Source organism: Callithrix jacchus, chromosome 6 (assembly GCF_049354715.1).
Source record: "Callithrix jacchus isolate 240 chromosome 6, calJac240_pri, whole genome shotgun sequence".
NCBI lineage: Eukaryota > Metazoa > Chordata > Mammalia > Primates > Cebidae > Callithrix > Callithrix jacchus.
In genome coordinates, this window is record NC_133507.1 from 100,220,253 (window position 1) to 100,242,622 (window position 22,370).

The 22,370-nt window shown below is 36.2% G+C and overlaps 1 protein-coding gene and 1 pseudogene across 5 annotated transcripts in view; one reads left to right on the plus strand and one right to left on the minus strand.

Annotated features, from left to right (window-relative positions):
* Positions 1–22,370, plus strand: part of DPP10 (dipeptidyl peptidase like 10) — a 1,417,953-nt gene that overhangs the window by 1,145,866 nt on the left and 249,717 nt on the right. The window lies entirely within an intron of this gene.
* On the minus strand, positions 3,906–4,365 carry LOC108590079 (small ribosomal subunit protein uS19 pseudogene; annotated as a pseudogene).

The following is a 22,370-nucleotide window of genomic DNA, read 5'->3' on the forward strand; positions in this document are numbered from 1 at the left end:
GTTCCTAAAAGATCAAACGTAGTTCTTCTTGTACGTACAGAAGTTAGGAGCTTGCCACTTTCTCAGGAGGTGCTAGCTCTGTGGCTGAATTCAATTTGTGTTCAGAACTGCCCGAAGCAGAATTTCATACATCACCCGCTCAGGATCTCACCCTGGCAATTATCCTCTTGAAAGACTGTGGTGGGCAGAACAGTGACTCCCCCAACATGTTCACAACCCCCAGAACTTGTGAGTCTGGTATCTTTTATGGCAAAGGGGAACTGAGGCTGGAAGTCAGTTGAGAGATAATCCTGTATTATCTATGTGGGCCTAATGTAATCATATTGGCTCTTAAAAGCATAAGAGGAAAGAAGAAAAGTCACTCTAAGAGAAATGATAAAGCTAGAGAAAGGGACACATAAGCTCTAGAATGTGGGCAGCCTCTAGAAGCTGGGAAATACTTTCAGATGTATTCACAATGAAACATGGACCTCAGTCCTATAACTACTTGCAAAGAACTGAATTTTGTCAGTAATATGAATAAACAAGGAGATGGATTTTTTTCCCCTAGAGCCTCTAGAGGGCCTTCCCACTGGCACCTTAATTTTATTCTGGTGAAACTGATGTTGGACTTGTGACCTACCAAACTGTAAGATAATAAATTTGTATTATTTGAAGGCACTAAGTTTGTGATGATTTGTTACTGCAGCATGGAAAAGCAATACAATGATCTATGAAAAACATTGGTCACCTTATCCTTGAGAGGGCCAATAATGTCTTAAAGAATACTGCTATCTGGCCGGGCGTGGTTGCTCATGCCTATAATCCCAGCACTTTGGGAGGCCAAGGCAGTAGGATCATGTGGTCAGGAGTTTGAGACCAGCCTGGCCAAGATGGTTAAACTCCATCTCTACTGAAAATACAAAAATTAGCTGGGCATGGTGGCAGGCAACTGTAATCCCAGCTATTCAGGAGGCGGAGGCAGAAGAAATGCTTGAACCTAGGAGGAGGAGGTTGCAGTGAGCTGAGATCATGCCACTGCACTCTAGCCTGGGAGACAGAGCAAGACTTTGTATCAAAACAAAAACAAAACAAAACAAAAAAACAGAATATTGCAATCTAGCTGACAAGAAAAGATAAAAATAAATGGAAATTTCAACAGTGATGAAAGAACAAGACAATATTTTGAGACAGTAATTGGTTGAGTGGTATATAACAATGCATGATAAATTGGCAAATGAAATCTGCTAAGTTTTGAGCAAAGTCTTAATGTAAGAGTTAGAAAGAAATGAGTCTCAGTTCCCTGATCTCAGGTATATTTTAGAAGCTAAGCGCAGATTTGGTAGTCTTATGAACACTGCTTTATTTAAGAGAATATGACATACCATTAGGTTGAATATTTCATGATATTGATATATAGAGATTCCCGTTGAATTTGTCAGAAAAATGGCAAGAAGGAGAATGCATAAGAACCAAACTTTAATGTGCAAGTTGGAGGATTTGAGAAGGGATCAGATGGAGAGGCTTTCCAGGAGAGATCAAAGTGGTGAGCATTTCAGAGTTGACAATGTCTACATTATCTCCTGAGACATCAAGGTCAATGCACCTGTGCTGAAAGCCACCCACAAAACTAAAGTCTATCCTCCCACTCCAGGCCCACACTTACTCACAGGCATAACTCCCTTACCTCAGCAGTAGGCAATACATAATTTCTGAAAATGGGACAATACAGAGTAATCTCTCATGCATCTTTCTTTGATCTAAGAGAGACCAGCCTGAGTTGTAAGAAATTTAGGGAAAGGATTCACTATTATTTTGGTTTTCAACTCTTCTCAATCTGGGACAAAATGAAGGCCACTGAAAGGCAGGAGAAATACTCAGATTATTACTCTTTTCCAGCCAAATGTGGGAGTATTGAGGGAACAAAGAGATGACAAAGAAATGTTCCTAATGTTCTCTCTCTTCCTAAACGGATATGGCCAAGGCTGAGAAGGGAACCATAGGTATCAGAAATGGTCCCTCAAAGTGTCCCAGCTGCTCACTGACCCCCAGGCCTGAAGATAGTCAGTCTAGAGGCAGATGCTGCATCTAGTATCTCTTCCTGCCTGAGGTTCCATAGAGTCCAGTTCCTGTGGAAAGCCATGTAGGGCAATAAAATGAGTGTGATCCTCTTAGTAAGAAGTTATGGGTAGAATTTCTGCCTTCGTGTTTGTTAATAAGGGGACTTCATGTGAATTACCTAACCTCTCTGGACTTTATTTGTAAATGGCACTGATGATATTAATGGTGCCTCTTTCAGAGTAAGCATTTATGGATTTTTATATGATTTTTAATGAGATAAATCTTCAGTGAAATGTGAATTATTAAATGTTAGTATTCTTGTAGTTACTATTATTGTATTAATTTTCTAGAGCTTCTATAACAAAGTACCATCTCTTGGGTGGCTTAAACAGCAAAAACTTTTTGGAGGGTGAAAGTTTAAGGTCAAGGTGTCCACAGGGTTGGTGTCTTCTGAAGCCTTTCTCTTTGGGTTGTATATGGCTGTATTCTCCTTATATCATCACATGGTGTTCCCTTTGTATAGTACATGTCCAAGTTTCCTCCTATGAGAACACCCAGGCACACTGGATTAGAGCTCATCCTAATTATTTCATTTTAATTTACTTTCCTCTTTAAAGACTCTTTATCTAAATGCAGTCACATTCTGAAATATTGGCTGTTAGGACTTCAGCATATAAAACTCTAGGGGGACACAATTCAGCTCATAACATTATTACAATTATTATTATTAATTCCAGTTCAGTGGTTAAATTAATACTTTGCATTATGACAGTCACAACTTTATTAAAAAACTGAATACCTATTTCAGGTACCTTTGAGGCTTTACAATCACAAAGTCACTACTTCTCAGAAACAACAGCAAGCTGGCAGCCTAGCTCCACTGCCTCTCCTTTGCTCAAATGGCCACCGAAACCAGTGCCTTGGCCTCTGTGGGCTTTGTCACCTTTAACATGAAACTTTCTCTTCATAATATGGACTCATTTTTTCTGCATCATAAGAGAGTCGTTTGAACTGTAGAAGTTGACTCCAATGACAAAATAAATATGAAAAATGGCAACTTTCTGTAGCAACTCTAAATTTCCTTCTGGGAAAACACACAAACATACATGTGCACACACACACACACACACACACACACAATCCTCCACCCCTCCAACTGCTGAAATTTTCATGCCTAATTGATATTTTTTTGTATAACCATTTAAGCTGCTTTCTTCTATTATGGCTTCTCTCCTACCAGACACAGAAACTGTACAGGATATTTAGGGAGAAGGGCTGTATTCCACACTTCCAGTAGTCCCAATTATATCCAGTACTCTGACAAGCAAAGACATGGACAGTGAGTAACATTTATCCTGGGGAAATTGATCAAGAAAGAGAAGCCACCTGGATAAAACAAGTCAAGGAAATTCGCCTACTCAGAACCATGATTTGAGATGCTAATCATTACAGAAGCAGGTTTTATTGGTCTATTTAATTTAATTTGGAGAGAAATCTCCCTAAGGGATTTGGGGATTTTGCAGACCTAAGGCACTAACATACAGAGTAAAGTTGGATTTTACTATATTAGTTGTCCCTATGGAATCAGTTCATCAAGGATGCTAATAGCTAAAGCAGTGGCTTTCAAACTTTAATGTCTTTAAGAATTATCTGGAGAGCTTGTTAAAATGCCACAGGCTCAAGAACTTCTGATTCATTCAGTCCTGAGTGAAATCCGGAAATCTACACAGTATCAAGCCCTCTTCCTCACCCCAGGTGATTTTAGTTTTTCTAACAAACACTCATATAGTGTTTATTATATGTCAGACACTGTTATAAGCATTTTATAAATGTTAAGTTATTTAAAGTCAAAAATTTACATTTCGTTATCCATTTTTTTTTTAGATATATGTGCCTTTACTAGCTAAGGCACTACTTGTGGGGGGTGAAGCGGGAGAAGTGGGTGGCTCCGATGCCTGGCCAGCCTTGCTTCATGGGCTTATAGGCAATGAAGAACTCGCCCAGGTAGTGGTTGATCATCTCTGGCTTGATCTCCACCTGGTTGAATGTCTTGCTGTTGTAGACGCCCACCATCTCCGGCCGGATGATCATGCCCTGCAGGTGTGTCTTCACCACTTCTGGCTTCTCCACTGGTGGCGCCTCCTTCTTGGCCTTGCGCAGGCGCTTCAGCAGCGAACGCTGTTTCCGCCTCAGGCCGGGGTTCAGCCGCTGCCACTGGCGCTCACGGTACAGCTTCATTAGCTGCTCCAGCAGCTGGTCCAGGTCCACGCCATGGTAGGTAAACTTGCAGAACGTCCACTTCTTCATCTGCTCTGCCTCTGCCATGTAGGAGAGCAATGGAGATGGAGTTGTTTATCCAAGGGCGGTCTAGCAAGTGGCAGAGCTTGGGTTTGAGTTCAGGCAATATCGTTCTAGGCCACCTTATTTTGATGCACATTCTCTACCAGCACACTTTGAGAAATGTCGCTGTAAGGAATATTCATACAGATGTAACAACTTCCCCTATAAAGCCAATGTTTCCTGTCAATTATGGATACCTGTCTCTTTATTGAAAACCTACTTTGCGCTAAGCACTCTGGCAGGCAGACAAGTTTTTTTTTTTTTTTTTTTTAGTATTACAAAATACGTGTGAAAAAAATTCTAAATTAGCCTTAGTTAACCCATTTGGTTCTCTCTGTGGCCTAATGGTGGACCTAACTCATGTAGAAGAAGAAAGCCAATGTTTCTGTGCTACCAAATGCTCAAACTGCTGCTTGATATACCCCGGGTCCATCCAGTGCAGAACTTACGAATTTGCCCCTGTGGTTTTCTCTTTTTCTTTTAAAAAAGTATGCGTTTGAAAACAGTTTGAAATTTACAGATATATTTAAAGACTATGAATAGTATAAAAGACCTTCATATACATGTCACCCAGAATTACCGACTGTTAACATTTTACCCCATTAGGTTCAGCCTTTGCACACTCTCTCAGTTTCTGTCTGGCCACATGATGTATACACAAGTTTTTTAAATCAACTTTAATTTTTGTTTTAAGTTTCAGGGTACTGTGCACAGGATGTGCAGGTTCATTACACATGTAAATGTGTGCCATAGTGGTTTGCTGCACCTATCAACACATTACCTAGGTTAAGCCCAGCATGCATTAACTATTTTTCTTAATGCTCTCCCTGCCCACACCCCACCCCCTAGCAGGCCCCAGTGTGTGGTGTTCCCCTTCTTGTGTCCATGTGTTCTCATTGTTCAGCTCCCACTTATAAGTGAGACCATGTGGTGTTTGGTTTTCTGTTCCTGCATTAGTTTGCTGAAGATGAAGGCTTCTAGCTCTAGTCATGTCCCTCCAAAGGACATGATCTTATTCCTTAATATGGCTGCATAATATTCCATAGTATATACACAATTTTTTTAACCATTAGTACCATTAGCATTTTCTTATTTGGGAAGTGTTGGTACTTTGTCCAAGACATGAATAATAAATGAAAAAGTTGGTTAGAATGTAATATATCCACTTGTCACAATCATTTTAGCAGTTTTAGAAACCCTGTAACTGGAAGGATTTACCTGGAATTAGTTATTTCATCATATCATTTAATTTCCAATTGATCATTATAATCAACATTATTATAACTGTTTTTCTTGAGCACTTGTTATCGGCAAAAAGCTTTTTGCATTATGTTATTAATCCACCCAACATTATAATATTATAATAATCCTCTCTGTCCCTGTAACTGTAATTCTTCCTATCCTCCTCTTCACTTATGTTCCTTTAGCCACATTGGCTTCCTTGTGGATCTATGAGCATTTCAGGCACATTTCGGTCTCATGACCTTTGCACCTGCTGTTCTATCTGCTGGAATATTATTAATTATGATATTCATAAATAAATCTCTCACTTTCTTCAATGATTCACCCAACACCTTAGTGAAACCTTCCTTTGCCATATCAAACTCTCAACCTTCCCTAATATTTTCTTTCCCCCTTCATTGTTGTCTCAATCCCATCTACCATATGCCAATTACATTTTTTCTCCCTTAAACATTAGTTCAAGAGGCCAAGATATTTTTCTATTTGGTGCATTCCTGTTTACCAGCTCAGAGAAGTTGTGTCATACGTACTGAGGCCCTCTTTAAATATTTGTTGAGTAAACACCCATTGTTAAAATACAGAAAAGGAAGCCTAGAGAGTTATATCACTTAGCCAAAGACAAGTTTCTGGAAAGTGTCAAAGCAAATATGGTATCAGGAAATTGTTTGTAGAGCCTAAATTCTCAATACATCTAGTCAGCTGGGAGAAACAGGAGGAACATAATTTAGAGTTTTACATCCTAGGGCTACCATGCTTTTGGTGGAAAAGCCGAATGCATACACTTAATGGCTCTGATTTTTGTGGTCACTTGTGCCCAGCTTAACCACGGAAAATAATTTGACTCCATAAGAATAAGTGATTTTGGTGGTAGTACTATAGATATGCCTCCCATTTGCAAGTATATTTGTTATTTTCCTCATACTTTTCCATACATTATTTTATTTTACTTCATAATGGGACAGTCAATCAGGGTTCAATATTACCTTTGTGTGGAGGAGGAAGTGGAAGCTCATTGCGGTGAGTGATTTTCTCAAGGTCATACAGCAAAACTATGGTTGTATCAGAACTAGGGGCAAGGTTCCACATCTCTGACATGATTTTTTACTAACGATTTTCTTGCTCAGCCACTCATGCTACTATACTCTATTACACAAAATAAATCTTCTAAAAAAATAAACAAATGCTGGCCCTATAAAATTATAGGTATGGTAAGAACAGTAGTCTCAATGGTATCTACAAATTCCTGTATGACTTGGTTAATTTTACTCAGCAGTACCAAAGAGTAGGAAGTTGAGCATGACCTCTGGTCATTTGGAGGCAGACATTTAACAGTAAATTGAGCCTGAATATTATAGTTCCCAGACCTGGCTTCCTGAGTGACCAAGCAGAGATGGAATTTAAGGAACAAGCATCTTCCCTGTAAATTCCATCATTGTGGTCACCACAAATTACAAATACTTATAACTGAAATATATATCTAGAGACATTACCAGTGACAACTACATATGGGTCTGTAGCAACTCTATTCTTGCTTTCTCTGAGGGAAGAATTTAGCTGAGAGACAGAAGGTAGAGTGAGAGACTAAGGAAGTTTTAGAGCAGGAGTGTACGTTTATTAAGTTTTAGAGCAGGAACAAAAGGAAGTAAAGTATACTTGGAAGAGGGCCAGTCAGGTGCCTTGAGAAATCCAAGTGCCCCATCTGACCCTTGACTTGGGGTTTTACAATAATGTAAACCTTGGTATGCTTTCAAGGTTTGTGTTTCTTCTCCCCTGATTCTTCCTTGGAGGAGGCTGTCTGCATGCACAGTGGCCGGCCAGCACGTGGGAGGGGCTGCATGTGCAATGTGCTTACTGAAGTTGTGTACATGCTCACTTGAGGTGTTTTTCCCCTTACCAGTCAAGAGTTGCAAGAAGGTCATATACCAGTTAAACTCTGCCATTTTGCCTATTAGTGCACATGCTTGAGCTCCACTCACCCATCTCCTGTGATCTTATCAGGAAGCTGCTGATCACCAGCTTCGGGTGTTTCTATTTGGAGACTGCCTTTCCCTGGCACCAGCCACAACCAATTATTATTTTAGAGCAAGTTTAACATCTGCCTGACCATCTACTAATGGTCACCTGACATTGCTGGGAGTGACACTCTCTTGCCCTGTTCATGTCTGCGTAGATACCTACTCTAACAGAGGTATTCAGTCCAGTAAAGTAATAGCTTTGTTGTCATTATCAGTCACCATCAGTTGTTTAATATTTCCAGGCAGTTTTTAACTTCGCTATGTCTCTTAAGAGCAATGAACATATTTAACTTTAATTTTCAATAACCCAGTGATGTTAGTATAAGTAATAATCTCCTTAATTATCACATTCCAAAAAAATTCTCAGAGTTGTTGATGGCTTATTTAATATCTTGCTGTTAATATCACTTACTGTCTTGAATGCAAGTCTGTGCTCTTGTCACCACACTGCAGTGGAGCAGGAGAAATATCTGGCATATACTAGGTACTCAGTTGACATCAGCTTTCTCTTTCTAATTCTCTCTTCCCTTGTAATTATTTTATCATCTTGCAGCTTTGTGAGATGATTGGGTATTTTAATCTCCATTTTGATGAATAAGAAACTGAAGCTCAGAAAGCTTCTGTAATTCATCCCAAGAAGTGGAATTTAAATCCAACAAACCAAGAGAAACTAGTGTACTGAATATTTGCATTAGGTTTTATATATTCCAGGTCACATTTCAAAGTTGCCTTTCTGTTAAACTTCACAGTTGTCAGGACTACTAGGAAGTAAGTTTCTTGATGGTCCTTTTAGAGTTATTTGTATTCAGAATTATTTGGTTCTATTTCAAATATTTACTATTGCACAACAAATCAATATCTAAGGTTAGTAGCATAAAACAATAGGATTGCATTATATGTCATGGTTTTCCTGGGTTAGAAATTTGAATAAGGAGATTATTGTATTCCAGTGGATATTCACAGAGATTACTTGATAGTGTTCAGTTGCAAATGTGCTGGTCTGGAAGGCCCAAGAAGGCCTCTTGGTGCTTTGGAAATGATAGGACCTTAGAGAAAATGGTGACTGGTTGAGATGGCTAGGAGGCTAGGTTTACCCAGGACTATTGACCAAATGCCACACGTGGCCTTTACAATATGATGGTTTCAAAGTGGTTGGATTTCTTACATAGTATCTCAGGGCTCCTATAGAGAGTTTTCCAAGAGACAGGAAGCTGGTAGTGGAGCAAAATTAGTAGCACCACTTCCACTGATCAAAGTAGTCTGTATTCTCCTGATCAAAGTAGTCACATGCCTGTTCAGATTCACAGGAAAGAAGGAAAGTGGTATAGACACAACCTCTCAGTGAGAAAACATCACCAAACTTGTGGTCATCTTCAATAATGACATTTCATGTCATTCTACTCTATGAGGATAAGCATGATGGCATCTGACCTGGTCGCAGTCTGAGCTGTACAGTAAAGGATGGGGGTGGTGAAATATGGAGTGCTGAGCATTAGAAGATGCTGCTTGCCTCTGAGAAGAAGGATTTCCCTAGGAAAAAAGGGAAAAGTAGTTAAAGTTGATCTTTGCTGATCTATGTGCTATTAATCTTGAGGTGAAGGTTTTGGGAAACTGAATTCTGTTCTAGCAACCAATGCCTGCCGTCACCGTATCTACTAGGTTTCCTAAGACAATGATTCCCAAATTGCTGCAATTCTGTATCATGTTGACCATTTTTACCATATCAGGGTCCTTCCTGTAGCATTTTTAAAACTTTTTTTTCTAACTTAATTGACTCCATTTTATTTAAGTTTTAAGATAAATATTCATCACTGCTATATATGGAAAGCCATTATCATTTGTCATAAGTAGAGATACTTCTGAAAATAAAAAGGAGAACTATATAGTGTTATTCAATTCTAGCAAAAGACATGCAATCTTTTGTTAAAAGCAAAGAATAGGAAGAATTAGGCATTGAAGACATACTATCACCAAATGAAGACATTTCTCTTGACTTAAAAAGGCTTGAAAAAATAAATGGAAAAGGAATAACTTACTCAGTATGCAAATTGAGGTTACACAGCAATCTGCCTGAGTAGCATGTAACATCATCTCATATGCCTGTAATAGTATGTGGTATTTCGGGAATGTATTAGCTAGATTGTGCTATGTAGAAACCACCTCAAATCCTAGCAGTATAAAATAATAATTTGCTTGCTAACCAATATGTGGGCCAGCAGTTTTGGCTCAGTTCAGTTGAGACAGCTCCTTTCTGCTCCATGCTGTATTACCTGAGCTCGTAATATAAAGTTGAGCAGGCCCAAAGAGTGTGGCTGAACAAGGAAACAGTTGGCCTCTTGAGATGGCTGGACATTTTTCGCCCTGTGATCTTTTGTCCTAAAGGGGACTACTGCAGCCTTGCTCACACAGTGGTAGCAATCAAAGTGGGCAGGAACTTGGGTCAGAATATACATTACTCCCATCATATTCTATTGGTGAAAAGAAGTCACCACACCAGCCCAGATTCAGTGAGTGGAGCAATAGATTTCATCTTGTAATGGCAGTGGGAACAAATAATTATGGCCTTGTTTTTCTTAGAAAGCCTCTCATTTGGGGAGGCTTATATTTGCAGTTGTGTAGCTTTGACTTAAACCTTGGAACTGGGCCAGATCATGTATAAGCTGCACAAACTACTTTTGTTTCTCTGTCGTAAGACCTAGAAAAACATTTCTCAAGATGCATTTCTTGAAGAATTGGTGTTTAGTGAGGTGTTACTAAGTATTCTGGAAACAAACATCCAAAATACAAGGCTTCTAATATTTTAGGGAATGCTGTAAAATATAAATCACTTTAAAATTCACAATGTTCATGTGAGTGTATCAGATAAATTGAGTAAACCAGTTTTACTCAGTGTCTCAGACTGACCCCAAAACACTTTGATCATAGACCTTCCAAGTTCCATTTAACAAATATTTGTTACATACTTTGTTCCAAGTCCTCTCCTAGACCTTGGAACTAGATCAGTAAGCAAAGCACATGCAGACCCTTTACTCAGAGATCATGCAATGTGGTAGGCAAGCCCAACCCAGATTGCCATACAACTACAATGGTTGCACCAAGAATACATATATTAGGAAGAAAACATAATGTTGTATAGATGACCCTTGAGCAATACAGGTTTCAATTGTTTGGGTCCACTTGTATATGGATTTTTTTCAATAAATATTTTGGAAAATTTTTTTGGAGATTTGTAACAATTTGAAAAAGCATGCAGATGAACCTAAAACATTAAGCATGTCATGAATGTATAAAATGTGTGTATGTACTAGGCTGAGCACAGTGGCTCATGCCTGTAATTCCAGCACTTTTGGGGTGGAACACCTGAGGTCAGGCGTTTGAGACCAGCCTGGCCAATATTGCGAAACCCCATCTCTACTAAAAATACAAAAATTAGCCAGGCATGGTAGTGTGCACTTATATCCCAGCCCAGCTACTCGGGAGGCTGAGGCAGGAAAATTCCTTGAATCTCGGGGACAGAGGTTGCAGTGAGCCGAGATCACATCACTTCACTCCAGCCTGGGTAAAAGAACTAAACTCTGTCTCAAAAAAAAAAAAAAATGTATAGATACTAATCTAATACAAAGTACATGCATCTATTATAAAAAGTTGACACTTACTGAAACTTATCCACCCAAAGATTTGCAGATCATACATGGTACAATTCACAGTCAAGAGAAATGTAAACAAAAATAAATATGCAGCTGGGCGCTGTGGCTTACGCCTGTAATCCCAGCACTTTGGGAGGCCAAGGCAGGTGGATCACCTGAGGTCAGGAGTTCAAGACGTTCCTGGCTAACATGGTGAAATCCCATCTCTACTAAAAATAAAAAAAATTATCTGAGCACGGCGGCATGTGCCTATAATCCCAGCTACTCAGGAGGCTGATGCAGGAGAATTGCTTGAGCCTGGGAGGCGGAGGTTGCAGTGAGCCAAGATTGCACCATCGTACTCCAGCCTGGGCGACAGAGCAAGTCTCCATCTAAATAAAAAAGAGATGAAACATTCGATCATAATTGCACAAAATTCACTGTAGTAAGTACTACTGAAATAATTTTGTAGCTACCTCCTGTTGCTATTTGGTAACCTTAAGTGTTGAGAGTATCTACTTGAAACTCTGCATGATGCTGATAATCTCCACGTGAGCAGTTAATTTTTCTGGTAAATTGTATATTGCAGTAAGAAGTGATCTCTCCCAGTTCTTATGTGTTTATTATTGTGTTTAATACATGTGTAAGCCTTGAAAAACACCATGAAGCACATGTAAAATTCTACTTGTGATGCTCAGAGTGCTCCCAGGAAGCAAAGCCATGTCATTGAAAGAAAAACTTAAATTGCTTAATATAGACATAGATTGATATCTGCAGCTGCTGCCATTTTAAATAATATAATGAATGGACAATGTCAACTCATGTTACTGATATATACAACACAGTAATGTAAACATATCTTATGATTTTCTTCATAACATTTTTTCTAGTTTATTGTTAAGAATACAGTATATAACCATATCACATTCAAAATATGTGTTAATTGACTATGTTATTGGTTAAGGATTCCAGTTGACAGTAGGTTATTAGCAGTTAAGATTTCAGAGAGTCAAAAATTATGTGTGGATTTTTGACTGCATGGGAGGTTGGCACCTCTAATCATCATGTTGTTCAGGAGTCAATGTATAATTACGTAATATTTGGAGGTCTAATTTAGGAGGAAGTAGCTAGATGAAAGTGTAAGCCACAGGCCACATGTAATGTCAAAAAATAAGATAGGGACATTGTTTCGGAAAATGTTGCATTTCCTGTGCTGTCCCATATAGTAGCTACTAGTCATAGGTGGCTATTTAAATGTAAATTTGTTAAAAATTTAAGTAAATATAAAAGTTCAGTGCTTCCTTTGAATGAGTCATGTTTCATATGCTCAGTAGCTACAAGTCATTGGTGCTACTATATTATGGAATAAAACTCTTTCATTTTTACAGAATGTTCTATTAGAAAGCATTTATCTACAGTAGAGGTGAGCAAACTATATTGGTCATTGGGCAAATCCAGCCTGTGGCTTGTTTTTGCACAATCTGCAAGCAATAAAGAAAGAAGGGAGGTAGGGATTAGGGACAAGAAGGAAAGAAAAAAGAAGTAAGAGAGAAAGGGAAAAGGAAGAAAGAAAGGGGGAAAGAAGAGAAAGATGGAGGAAGAAAGAAAGAAGAATGTAGCAAAGACCCTACATAGCCTGCAAAAACTAAAATACTTACTATCTGTCCCAAAAAGTTTGATGACCTTTTTTAGGGCCATGCTTTTCTTCTTGCTTGTCCTTCCAATACAATATTGTGGGCTTGTGTTTGCTGCCTGCTTAGAAAGCTACCTTTGATGCTGTATGGTGACCAGCAAAGCAATCATGCCTCCTTTCCATGGCAGAGTTGTTGCTGAGCAGCAGCTGTCCAGGCTAGGGATTACAATTCTGAGCCATGGCATCTAGTGGAGCCATGAGAATAGTTCTTACTAATGGTAGATAAACAAAAGTGATGGGTGTCATTTTGGGTTCCAGGTGGTTAAATACTGGTTACATGGTCCTTCACAATCTGTCCTCTCATGCCTTTGTCTGCCAGTTGAAAGATGCTTTGTTTAAGGAAATGAGATATTTTGCAGCTTACACTATGCAATCTGATGAACAGTTGTCAGCCTTAAAAACACATACGCATTAATTTTTATTGTGTCCCATTTGCTATAATTATGTCAAAAATACATATGCTGGCAAAGTTATAGTAGCAATAATCTTATTACGGAGTAACTATTACATGGGCCTGTATGTGATAGAAATTAGTAGTTAAGAAATAATAGTCATTTGCAGGTTCTGAGAGCAAAATATTGCTTGTCAGATTTATTCAGGAATATTTTCTGAGTCCCAAAAGTAGGTCTGAGCTAAGAAGTAAACTAATCAGTTTAGGATTTCTATTAACTGAAATTCCAAAGGTCTTAATATTAATAAATTATAATGATTAAGCCAGACATAATTTTAGTTGCAGGAATGGGTAATCCAGATAATGGCATGCTGAAGATATATAATAGAATAAAACACATGCAGTACCAAAAAATAAATAAATATATAAAAGTAGGTTTTATTTAGTCAATTTATCAAGATGACTATTTACTTTTGCTAATTGTAGTACTTTTCATATGCAAAACACTGCAGTTTCTTATATATGATGTCACTTAGCCTCATATTGAATAGAAAAGGTAAATAAATCAAAATTTATCAAGTTTTCTTCCGTCCTTTTTCCCTTCCTTTCTCTTTTCCTTTTTCTTGAAAGAAATAAAGATGCTATGCAGTAAAGTAGCTTGTCCATGGTTATGTGAGCTTTCCTATAATCCGTTGGTATCTTCCCTATCATTTTCATTTTCTCTTCAATTGGTAAGCCCTTTAATTCGTTTTTAGTTTATATTTCTAGTTTAGTGTGGAACTCTAACTATCCATGGCCCCATTTCCTCACACAAAAGCAGGACCATATACATAGTTCTGTACCAATTTTTTTTGCTTATTTTCTGTTTAACATATATTCTGAAAATCGCCATAGCAATGTATAAAGATACATTTAAGCTTTTTTACAATCACATAATAATCCAATGTGAGAATATAATATAGTTTATATAACTTGTCCCTTTTGATGTATATTTGGGGGTACTTCTAGTCATTTGTTCTTAAAAATAATTCAAAGTCTGGGTGTGGTGACTCATGCCTGTAATCCCAGCATTTTCAGAGGCCAAGGCAGGTGGATTACCTGACATCAGGAGTTCAAGACCAGCTTGGCCAACATGGCGATACCCTGTCTCTACTAAAAAAATACAAAAATTAGCTGAGCATGGTGGTGCACACATGTAATCCCCACCAGTAGGAGGGTCTGAGGCAGGGGAATTGCTTGAACCTGGAGGTAGAGGTTTCAGTGAGCTCAGATCACATCATTGCACTCCAGCCTGGGCAACAGAGCAAGACTCTACCTCAATGATGATGATGATGATGATGATGATGATAATAATAATAATATCAAAAAACTTAGAAAAGATGACAGCAAATATTCTTAGAAAAACTTAGAATGTATGACAAAATACCATTGTCAGACATTCTCTCATATTTGGCTACATGCTTTTGAAAAGACTCTGAGATGTCAGATTACTGACAAAAGGCAAATGCATGTACAATTTTGTTCAAAAAATGCCTAATTACACTTTATGATTTTTTTCTTCTGTATTTCCTTTCCAACAGTAATGGGAAAAAATGCGTCTTTCCACAGGGTCACCATGTTTCCCAAGACAGGATTTTGGCTGTTTTCTTGTGTGGTGCTTTTTGTTTTTTTTTTTTTTTGTTTTGTTTTTTCCATTTTACTTGTTTCCAATCCTATTGGTTATACAAAAACTACACAACTGTTTTTAAGTTCGTATTCTCCCTAATCACAGTAGCATTGCATTCTTATTTGCATTTTAGTTGCACTGTTCTCATTATAAGGAACTTGAGTATCTTTTCATATGTTTAAAACTTTAAAAAATTTTTAGTTTAAAAATTTTAATTGACAAATTAAAACTGCATATATTCTAAGTATATAATGTGTTGATTTGATATACATATGTAATGTGCAATGATTACCCCAATCAAATTCACACATTCACTAGCACCCGTGCTGCACATTAGATCTCCAGATCTCCAGGACTTGTTTATTTTGTAACTGAAAGTTTATAACTTTTGACCAACATTGTCCTTTTTTCTCCTCCTTAGCCTCTGATAAACACCATTCTACTCCCTGCTTCTATGAATTTGACCTTTTAAGATTCCACATATAAGTGAGATTATACAGTATTTGTCTTTCTGTGTCAGGCTTATTTCATGTAACATAATATTCTGCAGTTGATCATTGTTGTCAAAATAAAATCAGTATCTTGAAAATATACTTCATGCACCCCCATGGTCTTTGCAATTCCATATTTATTGCAGCATTGTTAATAATAGCCAGGATACAGAAACAACCTTAGTGTCCATTGATGGATGAATAGCTAAATAAAATGCAGTCTATTTATACACAATGAAAATTATTCAGCCATAAAAAAGAATGAAATCCTGCCACTTATGACATAAAGACATTTTAATGTCTTTCTGTAAACTGATCACATGTTGTGTCCATTTTTCTTTCAGCTTGCTAGTTTTATTCTTCTCCATTCTTTGAAGCTGTAAATATTAGGTATATTAAGTTTTTATCAGTGATAGAATTTAAAGTATCTGAGATAAATGTTACAATTATTATTCTAAGATCCAAAACACAAATAGTTGTTGCAGTTGGTCATATTTTGCTGAGGTCTTTTTGGCATGTAAAGTATTATATTTTTAAAACATTTATGTAAAAAAATCTATTGATCTTTTTCATTAATGCTTTTGGAAAAGGAACATATCATCTCTAGTTATATAAATAAACTGTCTTTCTTTAATACTTGAATAATTTCTGCTTATTTGTATCTCTGACCCTCTGGGTATTTCTTATGGTGTGCGTGTAAGGAATATCTACAGGCTTTTAAAAAGTTTCATGTCTGGTTATCCAGTTCCTCATATGCCATGTATTTGAAAGTTAATTTTTTTATTAATGACTTCAAAAAGCACATTTTTCATTTATTCGTATAGCATACCTTTCCTTTCAGTGTTTCTCTAAGTTTCAAAAATCATACTGTCTATTAATTTAATAAAATTTGTAATACAGAGGCTTCATAATGGTTTCAATATATGGTGGAGTTGGTTTAACCTACCATCATGAAGAGGATACTTGTGGAACCTTCCTAAGAAACAGACAGTGATTCCAAAACAGGTGAAGCTTGGATACAGTGAGAGTCCAAAATAGCTACATAGTTGGGGCATGTCACATGGAATCATGTGTTGGACATACCGGAAACAAAGTGTGTTTTTAAATATCAGCCCCACATCAAAAGATGCAAAGGCAAATGCTCTTAGTAGCAGAATTTGATTTGTAAGTGAGCTTTTTCTCCCAATCAGAGTGGGAATGAATGTCAGGAACTCCATATGTATTTATTGAACAAATGAATGAATAAAAGAACGAACTCCGTGAAATAAAGGCAGGAATTTCCATACTCAAGTTTGGACAATATTCTTCTCCACAGTAATAGTTAGGCTGAATAACATTACCAAAATTTATTCAGATATGCCTAGACCATAAGAATGCTCAGATTGGATTATACTGGAAAAATGTATGGATCTGATTATTGAATAAAATAAATTATTATTTGTAAAATGAAAAATGAGGAAAAGAGCCTTAGCAGTTGAGTATAAAATATTAAAGAGTATTCTAAATGACATAGGCATTCATTCATTTAACCAACCAATGTTCATTTCATGCCTACTACATAGCTAGCAAAAATATGTTATAAATTACTTAAATGAACAGTGTCTGTACACTTAAGGTAAAGCATTTTGTAACCATGAATGTCCTGCTTAAGTCCCGAAAACCATGAAATGTCAAACCAACCCCAGCTTGTCTTGTAACAAATTGTTCTGGTAATCCATTCACCAAAATGTGCATTTTAAGAGATATTGCATTTTTATTTTATCAGTACATGCTTTAATGTTTTCTGAAATGTTTTGAGGATAAAGAAGAGAAGTAGTGGCTTTAAAAGAATTAAGTTAATGTTTACCCAGGTGGACAATCACAGTCTAAATGCTGATTAAAATGTAAGGTCAACTTGGAGGGAAAGAACATTAGATCACTCACGGAACTCTGTTCAGGTCCCTTCCTACATTCTGTCAATAACTTCAATTGATGTACAGAGGATTTTTTACAAATATAACTTAAGAACAATTTAAATCTGGAAGAGCAAGCAATTATAGTGAATTGTAGAATCAATGCTCAGAATCAAAAGGCTGAAATGACACATCAGTGCTAGCAAAATGAAATCTAACTGAAATCTAACAGATTGGCACTCCATGTTTTAAAAACATAAAGGTAACTGCGCAAGAGGTCATGGAATACTCAAGCTCAGAAACAAATGTTTAAGCAAAACTTTAACTTGCATTGACACTAAAATTCAAAGTATAAGTAATATCCTAAGACTGGCATTCATAATTATGTAAATATTTTTCAGTATTACAATGGATGGTTTCTGCCAAATAACTCATCTAATAGACAGTCATGCATATCAGTATCTATAATTTCAGATACACACTTTTGGAAAACCAGGTAGTATAAAGTGTTAAGCCCTATATTGTTATTTTAATTCTCTAACCCTCTAACACTCTGGAGTACATTAAATCTTTTTATCTTCCTGCTTTTTGTTTCTCTCTCATTCTGACTTACATTGGTTAACCACAGGAGCAGCAGAACATGGCAGTCTAAGATAAGAGTGAACCTGCTTTCCTTTTCATTTCTGATAGGCAAGGTGAGCATCTCCTAAACAACGCAACTCCCCTGATCTTCTCCTCTTACCTACTAAAGGGGCTTGTCCTACTAAGGGGCCCTGAAAAATCACTGACATGAGGCAGATTGATTACTAGGAGAAAAGATATACAAATTTATTTAATGTGTATACATGGGAGCTTCAGAATAAGGACCCAACCCAACAATAAGATACAGAATTTATATTAATATCATCTTAGGTGATAGAAAGAACGTGGACCCAGAGCATGCCCCAAAACAGATTTTAGTTGTAAGGCAGGTTTACAAGAGAGAGAAAGGAAGAGGTTTAACTGGCAAAGATAGTCTGGTTAGGTAGATGAAGCTTCCCTCAGAGAAAATAGATGGTAAATGTTTCCTTTTAGACTTTTAAAGATGTCAGCCTCTCAGTCTCTCCTAGGTCTAGGAAAGGCATAGAAGAGGACTAGGTATGTTAATGGAAATTCTCTATAGATGCAGATTTTTCCTGACAAAAGATAGCTTTGCAAGGCTAATTCTATTTGCTGGCACTACAGCAGTCATTTTATGATAGGTTAAATAAATATATTTTGTAATAAAATATTTTGATTTCTTTTGGCACCAACTTTGAAACGTAAAATAATTTTTAAAAATTAAAAGCAAACCTTTGGTAGGTTGCTTTGGTAGAATTTGGGTTAAAGGTTGTTAGACAAAAAGGTAGAAAGACAAATTGGTATATAAAGAAAAGAACAAATTTAAGCATATTGTTTAAATCTTCTTTAGTCTCTTAATCATGAAAATATACCAGTTCAGTTAAGCAACTCTGTCTCATTCTGAGAGGTAGCATTACAGATGGGCTTTACCTTTACATGTGATGCAGGCAGTCAGCTGTCTAATAAGGCATTTCTATGGAAACAGAAGAAAAACAAAAGTTAATGTCTGGAGCAGTCCCTCTATAGACTAACTTTTCTAGAGTCTCTAAGGTATCCTCAGACTGCAATGGCAACCTGACAGATTCTTCTGGATTGTAATTTGGATCAAGAGTTCAAGTGAACGTTCTGAGAAGTCCACACATCAGTAGGGAGGCATGAAGGTTGTTTATATATAAGTTGCTGTTATTTTTACTGATGTTTAAGTTGTCTAGCTTCAGTTTGCTTTAAGAAAAGCAGGGCTTTAAGAAAAGCAGAGTTTTAATTTCTAGTGATTTCAAACCAGAAAAATAGAAAATGAAAAATGTTAGTTTGGAGACTTTTAGTAAGTAAAGAATTCAGGATTCAGACCAAAATGTGGGAAAAAAATTAAAACTCAATACTAATGGACAAGGCTAGAATCTAATAATACGTTTACTACTCTCTCTTTTGAAACATAATTTTCCTCTCTCTCTATTCCCCCATTTTTTACAAATGAAATCTTAGAGGAACCAGTTATTTGTAACATTAAGTTTTAGTCTTATTATGCTTGGCTTGATTAATTGCATAAAGTACAAGAATTATTGTCCATGTAGGCTTTTAAACATTCGCTTTGCTGGAACATTTTTTGTAAGGAATCTCAGATTGGACTTTTAAAAACATTTCAAGCCCAGCCAGGAATTTATCTGTGCCTCTAGTTACCTAAAGTTCCTCTCTTATTAAAGTACCCCAAAAAACTTGAGACTCTTGGGCCTGTCAGAAAGTGGCATTCTTTACTTACCATAGGTCAGGGATACTGCAAAGGAACTATGTAGACGAGACAAGTCGTTCCAAGGGGCTTTTAATTGGCTGTATAAAATCAATCTTAATTCCTCAAAGCATTCATATCTGAAGATATACCCTTCTAGTTGAAGCCATGATAAAATAACCAGTGTTCTTAACTGTATCCTGTTAAAAATGGAACAGATTCTTATTCAACTTATACAAATAACTATGTTGCTATGAATTAAGAATACTTATAGTTTACAAATTCTGGAGAAATCAGACAGAAGGAAATATGCTTCAAATTTTGTTCACAAGAGTATACTTTACTCAGTCGTTAAAAGCTGTAAATAGCTCAAAAGAAAAAGTTTTCTTGACTCTGAAAAACAAAACATAATCATCAATGTTTCAAACAAAAAAGTCATAAAAAATTATTTCAATATCTAATAGTCCACTCCCATGCAATTAACTCCTGCTGTTTCTGATATTGGGCCAACAGTCCTCATGATCACTTCAGCTCTCCAGTGAAAGCCCTGGCAAGTTTTTTCTCTAGTCCAATGGTACAGTCTCCAAAATTATCAGAAACCTGCTTTCAAGCATGCCTATCAAGGTCCTCTCTATGAATTCCCCTAAAGAAGCAAGTTTTATACTCTAGCTGATGATAAACCACATTTTGAGAAGGATCAAAGCAACAGAAGTGGATAATAGAAGTCTTAGCAAAGCCATGGTGAAAGACACCATTGACAATGAAATTTGGTTACCTCTGTGGCATACAAAAATTTATCATAATAATTATAATTACTACTGATAACACATACTAACACATATCAGAATTATAGAAATTCCATACTATCTTGGAACACATACTAATAACACATTTATACAGATATAACCCAAATATAGTTAAACATTATTTTATATTTTACAATGCTTTCTATATGATTTTAATGTACCAAATAAGCTGAATATATCTTTCTTATATTTCAGGGGACCTAATATCTAAGAAGTTAATAAGATCAGAGAGACAGAATTTGAAATTTGATTTTGGAAAGTTTGTCAAGTATCTATGATTTTAAATATCTGATATCAAAAATTAGGCAAATATTTTAGAAAGCAAAAACATTTATGCTTTGAGAGGACCCTCTGTTTCTCAAACAATAAGACATAAAGACAGCATGAAGACAACGGAATCTGTCTTTCTCTTCTCTTTTTTTGCAGTTTACTCAAGTTAAAAAAAAATCTTTTACTATCTCTTAATATTAACTGAAAACTTTATCCAAAAGAGAAAAAAAAATTTTACTTTTCAATAGCATATTATTAATGCTAAAATTTATTTTAATAAAATCTTATAAACAAATATATCCAATCTCAAACAGTTTGATCATAAAGTAAGATTTTTATAGACTTATTACAAACTCTAATAATTTTCTTAATAGAGCAGATCAGTGCTCCAGGAAAACCATTATTTCAACACAAGGGCCCAGATGCTGGCCCTGTTCCAGTGTGCTTTTGATATTCATGTTTATAGAAAAAAATGAAATAATCCCCGTTAAATTTTAGACAACTTGATCACAAACAAAATTCCTTTTACAAGATTAATATGCCAGAGCCTTCTATAACTTGCTTAAACCTTCAGTTTTGTTCTAATATTTTACCTTCGGACAAATATTTACTTTCCTTTTCAGTTTTCTATATCAATTTGGCTTTATCCATCATTTTTTTCTTTAATATGAAACAATTCTTAAAAAACTCTTAATGAGATGAAATTATTTTTCCTTTAATAAAAAACACATTGTATGCCTTTTTATAATCTTTTTAGTAAAAACACATCCTACTTTAATATATCCTTTGTATATAAAATTGTTTCCTTTATATCTAGTAGCTTTAATTTTATTAGTTACAGTGTTGACTCTTACTAACTTTACAGTGGAAAACCTAGAAGATAAACAATTTTAATTATGTGTTTGATGCAGTGCCCAGAACAAAGGGCAGAGCTGCAGATAATGCCTTACCCTTTCCTGCATAGCCAGTAGGTATAGGTAGGCCAAGAAGAACTCATGTCTATTTCTTTAGAGCCTAGAATCTAATAGTTATAAAATAAACAAGTCAAATAATTATCAAAAATATCACAGAAGCAGTTTATGACCTTAAAACACAGAGCAGTATCTGACCTGCCTGAGAAATTCAGACTGAATGTCTAAATTAAATTCTAAAGTTATTTCTATTTTATTTTACGAGTAACTTTAAAACAGTCTTTATTTACCAAAGATTACTGCAGTAACATGAACTAGGAAACTATTTGAGGTAAAATTTTATTTTTCAGTTAAAATATTTGATTTAAGTGTTTTTTTCTTTAAGCCAAGTAATTAGAGCTCTTTTGCATATTTTGGTAGTGAAACATCATATGTGCTTATAACTGTGTATAAAACACATAGACATACAGTGAAACAAATCTTATAGATTTATAAGATTCTTCACTTGTCAAATTTCAAAGTTTCTCTCCAATATTTTAGACTGTCAGTCTCTTGATTACCTGTTTTCTTCTCTAAGCAATTATTAGCTACGCAACCCCAAATTTGGAGTTCTAAAAGGACAGCTCTTGTAAGGCAAAGTAGAAAATTTATATCAGAATACAAA